The sequence below is a fragment of the Paramisgurnus dabryanus genome, chromosome 15 (genome assembly GCF_030506205.2).
Source record: "Paramisgurnus dabryanus chromosome 15, PD_genome_1.1, whole genome shotgun sequence".
Taxonomy (NCBI): domain Eukaryota; kingdom Metazoa; phylum Chordata; class Actinopteri; order Cypriniformes; family Cobitidae; genus Paramisgurnus; species Paramisgurnus dabryanus.
The window spans coordinates 31,120,428-31,139,590 of NC_133351.1; the positions used below are offsets into that span (position 1 = coordinate 31,120,428).

The window sequence follows — 19,163 nt, forward strand, 5'->3', positions numbered from 1 at the left end:
GAAATTGCAGCTGGGTTGCCGGTAATTTACCGTAGATTTACATTTATGTTTTTTACTGGCAACATTTTGTTCAAAGTTAAATGAAAATTAAACATTTACAAGTCTTTATCTTTACAGAGTAAAACTAAAAAACAGCATCAAGCAAAACATTCTGGGAAACAAAATCTGGACCAAAAAACAGAAAAAGGTTGATGATGATTTCTGGTTCCCAGAATGCTTTGCATGAGGCTGTTATTGTATAGTTTTATTCTGTAAAGATAAAGACTTGTTAATATTTGAAATTTATTTAACTTTGAACAAACTCTTGCCAGTAAATAACATAAATGTATATCTACGGTAAATTACCGGCAACCCAGCTGCAATAACATTGAAATTTCTACGGAATTTTTTTACAGTGTGTATAAATGACAGTATTACTTGCAGCTGTTTGCCAGTAACTTACTGTAGATTTACATTTATGTTATTTACTGGTAACAGTTTGTTTAAAGTTAAATAAATATTAAATATTAACAAATCTTTATCTTTACAGAATAAAACTATAAAATAACATCCTCATGCAAAGCATTCTGGGAACCAAAAATTCTCATCAACCATTTTCTCTTTTATCCTTCAGATTTTGTTTCCCAGAATGCTTTGCATGAGGCTGTTATAGTATTATTCTGTAAAGATAAAGGTTTAATGTTCATTACACTTTGAAAAAACTGTTTGCCAGTAATAACATTATATTAATCTACAGTAAATTAATGGCAAACAGCTGCATTACTACAACAATTTTTTACAATCTATGCCATTAACAAGTTTGTTGAAACATTTGAAAAGTTTGGTTTCGAAACGCGATAAACGCCATATTTTTAAAGAATTGTTACCACCATAATCAGTATTGTATCAGTCAGTATTAAAAAGTAAATTCTTAATTTTACGCAAAATCCAATATCTGCCGTGGTATTTTGTCATCTTTTCTCAATTTTTTCCAAACGGCGACAAACGCAAGTCCTCCTCCGCTCAACCAATCACAGCGCACCATTCCACGCATTGTAAACAATAAGGGTGGTGCTTTGAATACACACAGAATCCTAGTTTCCTCGTCTACTTTGTGATTATCAACAAACAAACAAAATAATACTTTTGATGGCATTGATAAACCTAACTGTGGTGGTTTTCTGTGGCAGGGAAGAAATGTAAACCATTTTTGTAAGAGGCACTCAGGTGAAGGAAAAATTTAGGCTGTTGCCTGTTCTGACACGAGAGCATCAAGCTTCTGTCATGCTAACACATTGACCCCAGGCGATCTTATCATAAACTTTCCATTATTTTACTCGAAGTCAACAAAAATCGAGCAGGACCAAAACATTTTACAGCTGATCGCTGTCAAAAAAGTTCAGCGATGACGTCCCAAGGATGACAGCAGCAATGACAGTGTTACTAATATGAAAAAGTGTTCAATAGATTAAGAATTTGTATATCATTTGTATATCATTGCATATCATTTTTATATAATCAGTTTTTATAATAAATCTTTGAAAATCAAATTTTGGATTTTATTTTTTTATTTTATAACCTAAAGATGCTATGTGAAAGTTCGTAAAAGAAAATAGTGTTTTCATCTTGTCACTTTCTTGGTATAGAAAACACATTTTCATCCATTTTTATTGCATTTTGGAACCAAACTCTTAATTTATAGTTAGTGTACAAATAAAAACAATTTTGTAAAATATAATTAGATTACAGAATAAGCACACATGACATTTGTAATACGAAGTGTCTTTTCTGTGCTCTATTAATATGTTCCTATTAAATTTAATTAAATGTTTGGACATAACAATATGGCGGTGTGGTGGCTTAAATATTATGACATCATACACAATCCATTATTTCATTGCAGATCAGTAATTGTGGCCAACCTTTTCTCAAAAAAGCTCAAAATCTTTATATTGATACTATGTCCATGGCCAATGTAAAAAAAAAATTTGGAATGGGAGAATATAACATTCAGTAGGACTATGAACAACACAAGGTTAAGTTTTCATTTTTGGATGAGCAAACACTTGAATGTTTTCTTGAAGATGGTTTATTACTCTTGTGGTAAATGGGCAAATAATTGCGTCCTTCACATTAAAACAGAAAACATTTTTCCAGTAAGTATTTTGCTGTTGCCAGAGCCCATCCTGCATTTCAACATTCCAAAACACAGATTCAACTTACAGATATAATCATCTTATGGAAGAATACAAGGTTTGTGACGTCAAATTCAAGTGAGATGTTATAAAGTAGATGGATAGCCTTGGTCCTTGGTCATTACCAATTCACTATTAGTTACACTAAAAGAAATCTCAAGACATCAGGGTAGAGATTAGAACACACTTGGCTCTGAAAAACAAGCCCTTCAGTGGGCCCCTCTACAATAGGCTGATCGATGCACACTCAAACAGGGCTTGTCAGGACTGGGCCGGTTTGATCGGCCGGCACAGGGGGAACAGACAGTAGACAATCTGAAAGTGACCCTTTCTATACGCCACCCATCGATCTTCTTAAAGTCTTGCTGCTTTGCTCACACAGATGCTGTCTGTCCTCCAGCGCTAAGCGGCCACTGTGACGAGCACACAGCATGTCACACATGACATGACACGTATATGCCAACACATGTTCGCTTACACAAACTCATGCTTACATTCTCATGTGTTATGGGAAGTACAAAATTAGATGCAATAACAGAAGAGTCTATTGTGCATAGGGTCAATTGCCCAGATGAGAAAAATGGTCTCTGCTAACTTACACTTATATAAAATAACATTTACAGTTAAGGAATTATTATGAGCTTTAAAAATTAATGAAAAGAACAAATGTTTGTATTTGGCGGTATTTTACTGGTTTATTAGGCTAATTCAACGATAACTGTAACGATTACAATTAGCATCCACACCAGTGCACCGCAGTTTCACAGTCACGAAGAAGGATGTAGATAGAAAGTTTTTCGTGAAGAAAGCAAAAGAAAGAAGACATCAGTCTGTTAAGAGATGCACTTCTCAGCATGCTATATTTTGATTTGTTTTGCTCATTAGCTGGAAAATAAAACATTTTAAAAGTGATCCCAACAATATAATTCAACTGGATTGCTGTTGTTAGAGTTTTATAGTTACAGTAGTGGCGACTAGGGGTAGCCTGGTCCAACCAGACTCTCGAACATTCATTTCATTTGTACAGAGAGTCTGGCCACACTACATTGCAAAGCGTTACTTCCGTTTACCATAGCCAATCGCTAACGTGTGGTCGTGACGTATATCATGCGCCGAAACCGGACGGAAACAACAAGTACGTATGATCAGTCCTACAAAACTTAGCAAACATTGTTCTTGCTTCGGCTTTAACTTCTGTATATTCGGCAGTTTTGCAACAACAGACCGAATAGCTTTTCTCACGTCTTTCTCCGCTGCCATTACTGAACTACAACTCAAACTGACGCACGACCTCAATGTCATCGTTCTTAGCCACCCCCATCTGTTTGCTGATTGGACCTGCAGATTTTTGCCGTAGAAAACGAAACTCTACACAGCAGTCCCAGACGTAGTACTGAAGCGAAATGAAATTAAGCGGAACCACGTAGGAGGGCGGAGCCATGCTAGACTAGGGGTGTAATGTATACACAAAATTCCAGGTTCAGTGCGTAACTTGTTTTTTTAGGTCAAGGTTCGGTTCAGTTTCAGTATTCAATACTCCTCTGTATTCAGGAGAGAGTATTAGCGTAGTGTACGCACTTTTCTTAGTGACGTATGACAAATTCGGAGGGCGGGGGCACAGAGCAGCAGCAGAGTAGCCTCCGTAGGCTGCGTAAGCTCTCATCCTGAATGCGGACGCGACTAAGATGGCGGCGCTATCGGAAAGTATTTATTTTCGTTAATAAAGTTTTAAATATGGATATTTCTACAACAACACCGCACGGATTACCCTCAGAAGACCTTTGTTTATCATCCTGGAGCCGTTTGGATTTAATTTGTGAAGGATGGACGCACTTTTTTTGGACTTGAAGGTCGTGGACTATGGGTGGACCCCGTAACATTACATTTAATCAACAGAAAGATCTAAAATATTTTCTAAAATATCCGAAAATGTGTTTGTCTGAAAAACGATGGACATATGCAACTCGGACAGCTTGGGGGTGAGTAAATCATGGGTTTAATATCATTTTTGGGCGAACTATCCCTTTAAGATATCAAACAGGGAATTAATGAAGGAGTATAAACTCTGCACATTGTATTGGATAATCTGACACAAGCCAATCAGAGAGCAACCTCAGGTCATCTGCTTTCCAAATGTTTCTGGAAATGGAAACTCATTTGGCCAGCACCCTGTATATAGCCTATATTTTGTAATATACAGTTGCCTTATGATTAACTTGTTTTTACCTTTTCTGAATATCTTGATGCCACACAGTGCCGTGCAGAGACAATTGGAGAGGCAGGTGCTCAAAAAATAAAAAGGGCACTTTGCTCGCTGACACGCAAGCACACAACTGAAACAAATAATAAAGTAATACAGAATAGAAAGATGATTTTAAGTCTAACGTTTTCCTTTATTTTCCTTGCAAATAGAGTGAGAGAGAAAAATCTATATAGACTGAGTTTTATATCTATATATTTATGCATTTGGCAGCCACTTTTATCCAAAACGACTTACAGTGCATTTCATTTTGTGTTTGTGTGTGTCAACAGTATATGCAGTTTTGAAATTATATGATATTATTGCATTGTGACATTAAGATATTATTACGTTTACAGTCTTGTGTTTTTGTTGTCATATTTAAAATATAATTCTATTCTATTCTAATCCTGTTCGAAATTTGTATACAAAGAGAGTAGCCTATAGTTTTGAATCGTGTTTGTGTTGTGTTTTTGCACACTTTGATGCCTTGATGACACGGTAATAAAATAATGACATTCATCTCTCCTTTCATTCATTTTATGAAGCCTCTAGTACTTTCTTTATTTTCAGGTAAACTAAAACTGGTTGCAAAGCTGGAGAGTTTTTAACTGAGTTAATAATTTAGCACGAGTATGGCTATATTACCCAACATCAGCTCACATTGTCTTTTATCAAAGGCGAGTCCAGGAATCGTAAATTCAATATGATACAAAAATTAAACGAGTTTTTTTTTTTTTACCGTATTCATCGGATCTTGCTCCAGCTCCTCCAACAAACTCCGCGTGACAGGTGGATGACATTAGAACAGCGCGAGAGCGATTTGAAATCAAACTCCTCCGTATGATTTCCCGAATATTTCTCGCGGTACTTTGATGTCATATGCGTTTCGGTTCTTGCATTGCTGCGTGAAGTTGAGCACACCTAAAAACTCGAGACAGCTACCTGTATGAACTCCCGGCAGAGAACGTCCCTGCCTTTGCCTCATCTATTGTTTTTATATGGGAAGAATGTTTTATTTTCAGCGTGAGAAATGCAAGGTGTGGCGTCACTGGCGTGTAAACTGGCTGAAATGCGTGTGTCTCCCGCCGAAAGCGTGAGACTTGTTTGCATCTAACGTTGTAGAGATGTTAATACACACAGACAGCAATAAACAAAAGCTGTGCATGCTCTCCTCACGTTGTTCTTGTAAAATAATAATAATATAACAAGCATATCGCTTCGGTTCAATGCCGGCTCGAGGGGGATCCTCCCTGTACTGCGCACCGTGTCGTGCTCGTGTGGGCGCTGCCTGCTACTAGCGCTGTGAGCTAGCTAGTGATGATCGTCCCTAAAGAGATTGTCCAATGAAAGGTCAATACGTCATCATGTGACTAATTTTATTTGCGTCTAAATTATTTTTTATTAATTTTACTAATAGTTAGATTGGGCAGGCCTTCACAAAAGGGCATTTAATTACAAAAAAATGCCTTGTCAAAAAGGGCACTTTGGTCATCCAGGGGTAAAGGGGCAGGTGCTTGGGCACCCGCCGCCCCCCCCTCTGCACGTGCCTGATGCCACAGATTATGGTGCTTCACAATGCCATAGATTATAAAAATGTATAAAATACATAAAATACATACAATTCATTAAAGAACCTTTGACAAAAGGGTTCTTTAAAGAACAAAAAACGGTTCTATGGCATCGCTGTGAAAAACCTTTCAAGAACCTTTACTTGTAAGATTGTACTGACCATCCATCACTGATAATTGTGGTGTACTCTGCTATTATATTAATTAATTAATATTATATATTTGATATTTTTATCGTTATTGGTGTAAGTAGCCCTAAAGTGTTTAAATGTCCTAGTAAGCACCGTTCAGTTCTTAAAAAGTTGTGCCCTTTTCAAACCAACCTTGATTCTGTCATGGAAAGTTCTCAAAACTATTTTTTTAAACAGCCCAGTGGCTTATGAGAAAAGCCACTGAGATGTTGATGTCTTTCAAACAGATAAGATATAGTTAGATGGCAAAAACCGAAAGTAAGAATCAGTAAGAGTTGTTATTAGTAAGAACTAGGCATCTTGTTCAAACAGCGTGCTCAGCAACTGCAAACTGTCTTGTGTGTTTCTTCCCAATATCGTTTAAGACTGGGCGTTAATATCTAAACACTGCCCATACAATATAAACAGTCTTTAGTATCTAAATAAAATTACTACTGATTAAGGTTACACTTCAACACCATTTCACAAACAGGACATGGGTGGTGGAGCTGACATGCTGTTGGTAAGTGGAGTTTTCTAGGATGCTAAGCCCCAGAAAAAGGACAAATGTGGTGAGGAAATCGGAGTGTTGCAGGAATGTCCCCCTACTGGGTGCACACATGGTATTTCACTCTGTTGCACATCTCCTCGCTCACACCCGTGGCTCAGACAATGAGTCCGGCAATGCCCATGATGATTTTCAATGGTGTAAGTTTGTGAAACCATGTCGGGGGGCACAGGGCCCCATAACTCTCCCTGGAGAGACTTTATGCCATGCAGGCCTCCAGACACTACCCTTGACTGGAAAACATTGTGTGCTCAATATGGACTGCTTTTCTGCCAACCAATGATTATATTTAACATGAATAATGCACATGCGTGTACAGTATTTGGGATTTACAGCGTAATCAATCAAGCCTGAAGTGAATTTACTGACCCGATGCTTCAAATGGCGTGAGAGTGGCCAATGATGATAAATGGCAACCATTTATTGGCATGCATCACACTTGGCAAAATATTGGCTTTGGATGAACCTCCCTTGGTTACATTAATGCATTTTGAGACCTCCTCTGGCATTGATTTATCCTAAATACAGCAGCAATCATAATTAGCCCAATTAAAGTGATGAGTAATAACCATGCCAATTCTTCATACACCTGGAGACAATTTTCCGATGCTCCATACACTATGGTGCATTAATTACCATTGATCCAAAGCATGCAATTTTCAAATGCGCATTGTTCTACAAATCTCAGCTGTAGTTTACACTGAGCAAACAATTATACAAGATTAGTGTTCCTTTGGTGATGGCAGCACAGAGCCAATGTGTTTTAGAAGAGTATTTACAAGGCCAGAATGGGGATCTATGGACAAAACAGTTTTAGCTAAAGCTAGATTTGCGGAAAGATTTGCGTGAAATATCCTGCTGCATTTTTACTCTTGCCATTAACACAAAATATTCCCCAATCACGGTATGATCAAATAACATTACAAGATTTCCCATTTGCATAGATTACCCACATTTGCATAATATCTAAATGCAAATTATGCTTAACAAGCAGTCACATCTATTTAAATGTAAATCAATATATTCATGGGCCTGTCCTCATTAAACATGGCAGGGTGTTAACTCTGACTTTAATACCCTGAGGAAAGAAAAATCACAATAAGATCTTATTAATATGTCAACTGTTCCTTTGCTAAGGCCCGCCTTAAAAATGCTACTGACCAATCCTATCTTAGCAACCATTGCCACATGAATTTATTCTTTGTGTCTATGGCAGCACTTCCCAATCCAGTCCTACCTGGCACCCCTGCCAGGATGTTTTAGACATCTCCCTATATAAAACACCTGATTTAGCGCATCAACTTCTTAGTGTGTTAATTAGGGAGACATCTTCAACATTCTTGGAGGAAGCTGATGAGCTGAATCAGGTGTTTCACAAAAGGAAAGATCTAAATCATCCTGGGAGGGGTGCCACATGGGACTGTGAGTTCTACGGATGTCTAGTGAGTTCCTTTCAAGGGAACTCAACGCTGCATCATGTTTAATAATGGTAAGAAGATTGAATCTTTTGTTCAACCAGGACATTTTAGCCACACTGAGGTGTCAAAATCATGAAAGAATCCACACACAACTTGTATCAACTAAATTACACCACCATGTTAGGTTTCTCAAGCACAGTATCCATGGTAGAAGAAGCATTTGCCAGTGATCTCCCCTTCCTCTGCATTGTCATACCCTTCCCCGTATTTTCTAGTATCCATGCATTTCTGGTGTATTGATTGCCATTGGCAAAACCATGATTTTACTACAGTAACCATGTTTATCCATACCCAGCAGGCATTTCACCGTTGAATCAACGTCAAGAACAAAGTTAAATCAACGTTGCATTACCTTTGATTTTGAAAATTAAATCAACGTTGAATAAACAACTGAAAATATTTCAACCAGTTTTGGAGAAATTACTTTTAAAAGTAATGCATTACAATATTAAAGGATAATTCCGGTATTTAACACTTTGAGTTTCATTTCTGGTTTGTTTTGGATGACATACAGTGATGGACACTGAAATTTTGACAATGGGTCGTGTCTTGACTTTTTGACTGGTTTAGAAGCGTCTCTTGACTGCTTCAGAATGGAAGTCAAGGCCCATGCACAAACATGTCATTTAAACAACACTTATTAACGTTCATTTTCAAAACTGTGGTTCGTGGTGTTCGTTGAGGATTAAAAACAAATATATTGGCGCAATGTATGATTTCAATCCGTGTTATTTGCTATAGTGGAACAATTTTTTCAGAAACCTCACAACCGCGTATATACTTCCGCTCTATATTTGAGTCTGAAGCGTTAGCACACTCCCGACCACTTGATGGCGACAACCACTTTGCCGTACAAGGACCCGAACGGAACTAGCGTATAGAGAGTCACAATCGAGCTCAACTTCAGGCCTAAGGCTGGTCACTGAACTATCAAATATGGGAAATATTTCTTCTGAAAGAAACCGAGCAAAAAAACTGCAACCACATGTAAACAGACCACTTTTCCGTTTCCGGCGGCGGAGTGATATATCAGCGAGCAATGAATCTTCCAAGAGAAGTCAATTGAATTTTACAAAATGCCAAATAAAACACGACAGAAACGTTGTATTTCGCTACACTACTTGTTTTTAATCATCAACGAACACCACAAACCACTCGGTGAGTAGCACAGTTTTGAAAATTAACGTTAAGTGTTGTTTTAATGACATGTTTGTGCATGGCCATTGACTTCCATTCTGAAGCAGTCAAGAGACGCTTCTAAACGAGTCAAAAAGTCAAGACACGACCCATTGTCAAAATTTCAGTGTCCATCACTGTAGTTCATCCAAAACAAACCAGAAATGAGACTCAAAGTGTTAAATACCGGAATTATCCTTTAAGTTACTCCCCAAAAAAGTAACTAAATGCGTTACTTGGTTACGTTTCATGGAAAGTAATACATGCGTTACTTTTAAGTTACTTTTGCGTTACTTTTTCTTACTTGTCTTAGGGTTGATCTTTTTCAGTTTAATGACTTAGAAATTCTGCATTCAGAAATTGCATATATCCATCACAAAATGTCAAGCTCTGGCCTGCCATCTCCGTTTTCTGTCTCAAACTGTTAATCGCTTTTAGTTTCTCGTGCGCACGTGACACTATCGCGCCTAGTTTCGCATGCACACGTGAAACTATCATGCGCGCACGCAAAACTAATTTTTTTTTTTATTCTACACGTGAAGGTTTCGCGTGAGCACATGAAAGTTTCACATGGGCACGTGAAAGTTTAACGTTACCACATGAAACTACATTGATTTTTTTACTCCAATGTCACCTTAAAAGTAACGCTTGGTAAAAAAAGTAACTAAAATATTAATGTGTACATTTATAAAGTAATGTGTTACTTTACTCATTACTTTAGAAAAGTAATATTATTACGTAATGCACGTTACTTGTAATGCGTTACCCCAACACAGATTTTAACCAAATTTCAATGTTGATTAACTGTTGTTTCAACATTATTTCAACATAGAAAAAAGAACTACATTATTTCAACCATATTTCAACGTTGAAGGTCGGTCATATGCCTGTTGGGTAGTTTCTTTAGCAAAACCATGGTTTAACTATAGTTTTTTTTACTGTAGCAAAACCATGGTTTATTTTTGTAAGAGTAAAGAAATATCCACGCTCATTGGCAAGGTATATATAAAAAAAATAATAAGTAAGGTTAAACAAGTTGGCGTGACAACTGGGGGTGCTTTGTGGAATTCATTGGTACATCACCTGACTTTGACCTTGCTTGTATATGTATGATTTTCCTATTGTGCCAACAGACATGATGCAGCATCTTATTCCCTATCTTAGGGAACTATATGCAATCTAAGATATTTTAAATAAAATAAAAAATCCAAAAACATGGTAAGAAATCATAACATTTAAAATAGTGATGCAAGGAACCTTGATGTACAAAGTATTTTCTTTCCCTTAAAATTATCCTTAATAACTTGACAACTATGAACAACGTCTTAAACTGTTAATCACCCCCAATGGACTTTAATACAATGGACCCCCAAATGGACAGCTGAGACAAAGTTGATTTACTGTAAATGACACAACTGAGAACTCAATTACTGTAGGTCTCTTGAGCTCTCAAAGAGAAATAAATTTTTTCTCTGGGTACGTCTTCCATCACAGAATTTATATTACTTTCAAAACGGTGATAATGCAAGACAGCAACAGCACCGTAGTGTCTGAAATATTTGAATAGTGCTCTATGCCAGACATACACTAATAATCTATTTTCCATTAAAGCCTTTGTGCTTTGATGTTTCCAGATCCAGGTTTCCAGACACTCATCTGACAATATGGAGCACTGTTAAAGTCTTTCATGGTGAGTGTCAAAAGAAACATCAATATAATGTGCAATTAAACATGACTATTACTTGTTTAATAGGCATGACTCTCCATAAAGTCCATAGAGTCAGTTTCAGCTGTGTAAATGCTACAAGGCGTTTTACTGGGAAATGACGAGGATCTGATGTCATGGTTTTACTGCTCTCCTCTAGGAGTGAGTCTTTTCTTTGGCATTAAAATATAAGAGGAGAACAATACATGAAGAAAATCTTCATGCTTTAATTGTGTGTAACTGTCTCAGTAAACGGCCTTTGGCAAAGATGCTGACATTCTATTGGCAAGAGAGAATGAAGAGCAGTTGTAGATGGATCAAAATTGCATATTTGTTTTAATCAATTCAACAATTTTTTGTGAGATCCATCCAGTTAATCAAAACCAAGATTGAACCTTAAGAACACCACTTATATTATCGGCAAATGTTTGGGTGGGTTTTGTTTAGCTGCCTTTAGTTGTAGGGTGTGAATACTGCAAACCTTGCTTACTCTGTTACTTTCATTTTAGTCTCATATACAGATAACGTTCCCATAAACCATTGGCAGACCATCTGATACATATTGCTTATTACAAAATTGAAAGCAGAATTTTTGTTTGTTTGTTTGTTTATCTATTTGACTGATTTTACACAGTTAACATTTTGGGATAATGACATATTCCAGTTTTGCATTCAAACTGTCAATTCAATTAATTTGGTATCATTCCCTCTTCAGGCTACACTAATTCACATTGATCTGACAAACACAAACATTATAAACTGGCTGTTGGATTTCAAATGTTGGAAACCACAACTGTCGGGTTCAAGCTGCATCAACAACCGCACTGCGAAACACGTGAGACAACAAGCATGTATAATAAAGTGCTGCAGGATGACATATTTTCCAGGCAAAACCTGGAATTGAGCTCCGGTTCCATCGTTCGAAAGTAGGAAGGGTTTTTGGTTAATGCCTAAGATAAGGTCTGTGCTTAAAGGAGACATATCATGAAAATCTGAAATTTATATGTTTAAGTGCTATAATTGGGTCCCTATGATTTCTATCAACCTAGAAAATGTGAAAAAGATTAAACGAGTAACTTAGTTTTGGTAAACCTTTCTCTGCAAGAATGTGAAAAAATAAGTCATTGAAATTTGGCTCCCCTTGTGATGTCAGAAGGGGATAATACCGCCCCTTAATCTGCACTATCCAACCACATTTAGTGCAAAGATCAGCTCATTTGCATTTTAAAGGACACACCTTTGCTCACTCCTACAAAGTGTCAATTTTAACATGCTATAATAAATAATCTATATGGTATTGCTGCTACCCAGTCTCAGAAAGTTTCGTGATATAGTCACTTATTTTTTTGATTCTTTTTTCGTGCTATTATCACGAAATTTCGTGTTTTTTCGTGATCGTATAACGAATTTCTGTTTTCGTGTGATTATCACGTATTGGTTACTCAACTGCTTTTTCCTATTTTTAAACCATTCTCGCTTCGGTTTAGGGTTAGATTTGGTGCTTGCATTAGAATGTCACTTTATATATTGGTTTATACTATTTTTTCTGATTTATTTTTTTATATGTCGCCTGGCGTTGGGGTTAGAGTTGGGTTTGGTTAGGGATGTCATTTTATGTAAATCTAACCCTAAACCGAAGCGACAATGGTAAGAAAATAGGACAAAACAGTTGAGTAACCAATACGTGATAATCACACAAAAACAGGAATTCGTTATACGATCACGAAAAAACACGAAATTTCGTGATAATAGCACGAAAAAAGAATCAAAAAAATACGTGACTATATAACGAAATTTCGTGAGACTGGGCTGGGTATTTTAAGCTAAAACTTCACATACGTAGTCTGGGAACACCAAAGATTCATTTGACATCTTAAAAAATCTTGTGAAATGTCCTCATGAATAAAAACTCTTTTGCATATATTCATGTTTTATTCTATGGATAATACACACACAATGTTTTTGAAACTTTTTAAAATTACATCCTTACCCAAACCCAATTCTAACCCCAACGCCAGGCGACAATTGTTTAAAGTTTAGAAAATATAAAAGAATAAAGCAGAAAAATAGTATAAACCAATACTTTAAGTCACATACTAAAGCAAACACCAAATCTAACCCTAAACCGAAGCGACAATGGTTTGAAAATAGGAAAAAGCAGTTGAGTAACCAATCCGTGAGAATGCCACGGAAAAAGACAATCAATGGAAAAATGCAGAGATCGGTGAGAATGCCACGGAAAATTCGCAAAAAGTCCGTAACTATCCCACAGAACTTTGTGAGATCATGTTGGTCTTAAAAGAAAGACAATTGTTAAGTTTCTTAACGGGACTATAGACGTTGTTTGGTATATTAACTCTTTTTCAGCCATTGACAAGTTTTCTCGTCAATAAAGAGAAAACATTTGCATAAAAACTTGTTTCTAATGAGGTTTTATATTAATCTGTAATTCTGCGAATATCCAATCGATAGCGCATTTACCCAATTTAAATTTAAATTTTTTTACTAATGTGTATGTTTTGATAGTCGTTTTGAATCTGATCTCTGATGAAATTCCTTCACAAAAATGCAATTATTTCAGCTTTTGCTAAAATTTTTTTTTTTAAAGAAAAATATATATATTTAAGAGTTAATAAGCAAAGAAAAAATTCAGATAGGATGAAAAGTTTTTTTCCTGTTTTGTTTGTTTGTTTGTTTGAGAGCAGAGGGTCTGTTTTTTCATTTGATATATTTGTATGTTTATGTATTTTTAGAAGAAAATGTTCCTGGAAGGCGTTTTGTGAAACTTTCGTGAAAATCACAAAAAAATGGCTGGCGGGGAATGAATTAAACGTCACCACTCATTAAAAATCTCACGAATCAAACATACAGGGTGCAAATCTCAAAAAACTGTGGCAGGATATTCATCCATTGAGCATTTAACCAGGGGTGAATTCCCCCAAAGCACTGTTAGCCAACAGCATAGTTCAAAGATTAAATAACATATGATCAAATATCATTCGCAAACTGTATTGCAAACTTGTGTGGTTGGAACTACAGCTGTGGTAAGAAGCATAGTTTCATAGAAGCTTAGTATGACATGTAGACATACACAGATTACGCTCTTAAATAAGCATGCATCGTGCACTAGATTTAACATCATTCCAAATATAGCACTATACAAGTTTATGTATTTTAATTTGTCAAGAGAATTAAGTGTGCATGTTCTAGTATGCAGACGGTAACACAAAGTGATGTACAGTAAGAAGGAACTGCGATTGAACAAAACATTGTGAAAAAAGCAAAACAAAGGAGAACAAAAAAGGATAAGTAGTCATTACGTGCCATATGTTCATTATTTACAGCAATACTCTGACATTAATTCAATCTTAAACAGATCAATTATTACTCTAAAGGCCAATTCACACTGGTCCAGCAACAACCAACTCCAACAAACCCCTTCATACTAAAGTCTCATTTACTTTGATCCAACAACTGCCAACAGGGGTTTCACACTGACCCCACAGACTCCAATAACAACTAAACATGTTCAATCTGTATAAAAACGGGGGTTTCACACTGACTCCAAACTAATCCCTAAAACATTTTCCTCAGTGGTGGATTCTTAACAGAGAAGTGTTGGAAGATTTAAAGGTAGCATGTATAAAGATTTACGCTGGTCGATTATCTGTAATCGGTATATTAATCTTTCTGAACTGCTCTCTGTGGCATTTTGAGTCTCTCATCACACTCCCTGCCCTGGCCATATGTTTAAAGACACTCACATCTCACAGACAGTGGCTTACTGAAAGGTCACTGCACATCTCAAAACATCCCACAACCTTTAAAGGTCTTCTCTTTTGTCCCCTCTTTAAGTGGTAGACACATCAAAGACTCTGTCCACTGTTTGGGGCTTCTTGCAACAGATGAATTACAAGTTAAGATGTGCAGGACAGATTAAGTTGCAAAATGACGCCTTTGGGCCAGTGCTTTACAGCTTTATCTAGTGATAGCAGTTCTGTAAAACATTTCAAGTGTAAACAAATAAAAAGTTGTTGAGTCTCATCTGGTCTGGGATTCAGGACGCCTGTCTTTCATCAGTCCGAGCATGAGAGCTCAGCATTTTCCGGGCAGCTATTGTAGCATCCACGCACTGTTGCTCAGGAATATCCACTGTTATGCTTGGCATTCAAGGTGGAGAGCGTACTTAAAGGTTGGAGAGCGGTACAAGTGCATTGGGCCTTGAAATGCTTTAATAAGCTGGGGGTGCAGAAACGGTGGTCACGCTAGAATGATGCATGGACTCATTGGACTGATCCACACTTTAGTGTAAAGCAAGTGTATGTGTGTCTGCCTGTCTACTTCTCCAGCTATAGTGGGGATGCAGCAAAAACGTCCTCTGTGATCTTTGGATCTTAATTCCTCCTACATTCTTTAAAACAGTACTTCCCCCATCTCTTCCATGTTTGACCTAAAAAATTCACTTTTGCTGAAGCGTGATTCAAATATTTATTTTCAAATAATTTTTACCTGGCAAGTGACAGAATTGGTGAAATAAAGTCATACACCATATACCATAGAAAATTGTGTGTGGGCTTTCTTCGGTTAGTTAACAACCACCCAAACGCATAGCGCATAACGTCGTCACTGTTCTCCTGAAAGCAATAAAACAGAATTTTATTCTTTTAAAAAAGAAAGAGCATTCTGGGAATTTGTAAGTATAGCTTTACTGCTGAGGAAAATATTTTGAAAAAAGTATGTTTGTTGGATGTTCCTGTTAGGGCAGAGCGCAGCATATCTACTTCATCACCTGGACACCTGGAGCTATCTCAAGACCTGGATTGCCGCAACTATTATAACTGAAGGTGACATATCCCCCACGTTTTTGTAGATAATCCATATATTTTAAGAGTTTTGTTTTGCTGGGTCGCAGAGCAACGGAAATCGACCAAAACTTTAAAGGTGCCATTTAGTTAGTTAGTTTAGTTGGTGTGTAATGTTGCTGTTAGAGCATAAATATTACCAGCAAAATGATAAAGCTCTAAGTTCGAGGACAAGCAATATATTTTCAATAGAATTCACTTTTCAAGGACTACAGAGAATGGCTGGTTTGGACCACAGCCCTCTACATCCCAGGTATATGATGACAATATTTTGAATTTCTGACTAAGGAATATGCCAAAAAAGGGCGTGAACTTGTTGTACTTCAATGTAGAAGGGGAAGAGCTGCGTTAGCAGAGTGTTTTTGTCACTATGCCATCGAGAAGCTGTTAGTTTAATCCCAGAGTCAAATTACTTTGTTTGGCCTTTGCTGAGGACAGCTTTCGCTATCCGGCGTGACCTTTCCGGACAACGTGCGCTTAAGCTGCTGTCGGATCACAATACCCTGGACCAGCTACACAATCAGAACTTGTTACGTATTTCTGATGAAGGGAAAAATACTTTTTAAAAGTAATTTTTATACACAGGAAACATGAACACATGTTATATTGCACACAAAAAACACAGTTAAAGCTTCGAAAACAGGAAAAACGGCACCTTTAAAGACGACAACTTTTATGAAAACCAGAAAACTCTCAAATTAATAGATTTGTAATATTTCTGTACCATTGCCAGGAGCCTTGCAGAGAAGCATCTTAAAAAAATAATATGATAAGGCAATTGCACACAGCATGCTGCCTACTTAATTTACAATAGGAAAAAAACATGTACAGGACAATGTAGCTATAGAATTTACCATCTAAGCATAAACAAATGTAAAGTTATTACAGTGCAGGATAATTGCCAGAAACTGTTCATTATAAAGTGGGGTCCGGATATTAAAATCGTAATAGTACCATAAATGTCTGTGGTGTAAATTAAAGTGCATTTTAAGGGCTAATGAGAGACAAATGTTATGCTGCCATATGCATTACATCTGCCCTCATTTTTCTGTTTAACCACAACAATCTGATTGAATAAACAATCTTGTTGAGATGCCACACAAATGAATTACCAGCAGACATGCTAGGGTCACTGCCTAGAGCTGCGATTAAAATGAAAAATTTTAGACAAACATAAATCTGGCTTCATAGATGGGTCAAGGACTCCACTGCGCTTGTCAGAAAGCCACGGAGTGGGAGCTCAGATGACATTACTGTCCAAGATCTGACTTTGAAAACTCCACCATAGCTTCATATTGTTTTAAAACAGGATGTGTCTCAATGTCAGTGAATGTGACAGTGTAAGATTTCAGAGAATGACCCATTTGCATTTCTCACTGTACTGCCACTTCTTGTAATCTGATTGGATAAGGAGTCGAATAGGCCACTGAAAGTCATTACCGCTTCAGGGTTTGAAACACAGTCTCCTATTTCAATTGCAATATGTATAAATTGTAGAGTGCACTAAGCACTAAAGCTGCATTCAGACTAGCAGCGACTAGAAGTAGCGACGCAACTGATTTCAATGGAAGCTTGGCGACTTACGGCGACATGAGCGACAGTGACAATGTTGAGAAATGTTCAACTTTATGCAAATTATAAGTGACTTTCGGGAGCGACAACCAATGATAACAAAGCAGAGGAGTTCACGTAATCCGTCTCTCGTCAGTTACTGGAGTGGACGTTACTCATTTGTTTACGACAACCAGATTTAGAAACGCCTCACAGACGAGAGACACACAGCGACAAAGTTGCGTAAAATGTTAATGTACCTTTAGTTAGTAGACCAATCCAAACACAGCCAGAGTTCCCATCGATAGAGACTGTAGATTTTATGTCATATATCTCTGAGGGGGTCACATGACAGCTCTATAAATGCTATTGAGATAAACTGGAGTGCTATGAGACAGCTTTCTCCAGGTTTTATAGACCTCCCTGGTTATTTTGTCAAATCCACTTTTACAGTTACCAGGACATGCGAGAGCAACGGAAAAGCACAGCGGCCTATTGAAAAGTTCATTAATAATAGTGCTGTCAAAACTGAAATATGATTTTAGAAAAACAGACATACAGCTTTGAAAGAGAGATCCATTGTGTTTTGTCCTTGTGAATGCTCTGCGTCTTCCTGCGCAGGGTGGGAGAGGGGGCGGCTCAGCCTGAAGCAGGCCCGGAACACTGACTGTCAGAAGTGCCTTGTCCTGCTGTCAGGCCAGCACCACGCTCATCGATCACAGTGACACCCCCTTCCAGCCAGCGCCCCATCCACCATCGGGGGTCCATGCCGCATAAACAGCCCTATCCACCGCTCACATCTGCCACCTGGGGTCTGCATTCCTGTGCCTGTGGTTACCATCTTTGATGTGAAACGCACAGGGTCTCCATGCTTTAGAAAGAGCCGTCTCCGAGCTTCCTCTTTCTTTCTGAGACTAGTCCTGTACTTCTCGCTCTACAGTGCTGGTGAAGGTTAGGTCATAACACTTCCACATGGAGCACTGAAACGGCACTAGGACAACAGAGTGATGATCGTTGGGCATGTGATGTGTGGCTTTATTCACATTGATTAATTCTTGGGTCAGGACTTCAGAATGGCTTCTATAAAGCCTTGCAGGTTATTTAGACAGCTACTTTTCCCACAATAATCCAATGAAGCGGATGTTGAAACAGTATTTTTGATACAGGGTTTTTTATATTTAATTAGTTTTTGTTATGTGGTAAAAAATGGTAAAATGGACTGCATTTATATAGTGCTTTCATAGACCAATGACCATCCAAAGAGCTTTACATTCACCCAGCCATGCAAGGCGCCATCCAGCTCATCGGGAGCAGCTGGGGTTAGGTGTCTCGCTCAAGGACACCTCGACACTTGGTCCGGTGGAGCCGGGGATTGAACCACCAACCTTCCGAGTTGTAGACAACCTACATGAACCACTGAACCACTGCCATTGAATGATGGGATAATTAAATGCAAAAAAATAAATAATGATAATGATGTTCATGGGGAAACATTTGGAAAATGCAGAAGGAGGTCAACACAAAACAAGCAACTCACCACTTAATTGATTTGCTTTTGTGAAATTAATTTGTACTCTTGTGCACTAGTAACCACATCGATTTCAATTAAGAATAAATTTTATTGGCATCATACTGTTGTACATCTGTCAACAAGGACAAGTTGTCAGTA

General features: G+C 37.5%; 1 protein-coding gene across 2 annotated transcripts in view; it reads right to left on the bottom strand.

Moving 5' to 3' along the window:
- epha3 (eph receptor A3) overlaps nt 1–19,163 on the bottom strand; it is a 144,494-nt gene that overhangs the window by 91,608 nt on the left and 33,723 nt on the right. The window lies entirely within an intron of this gene.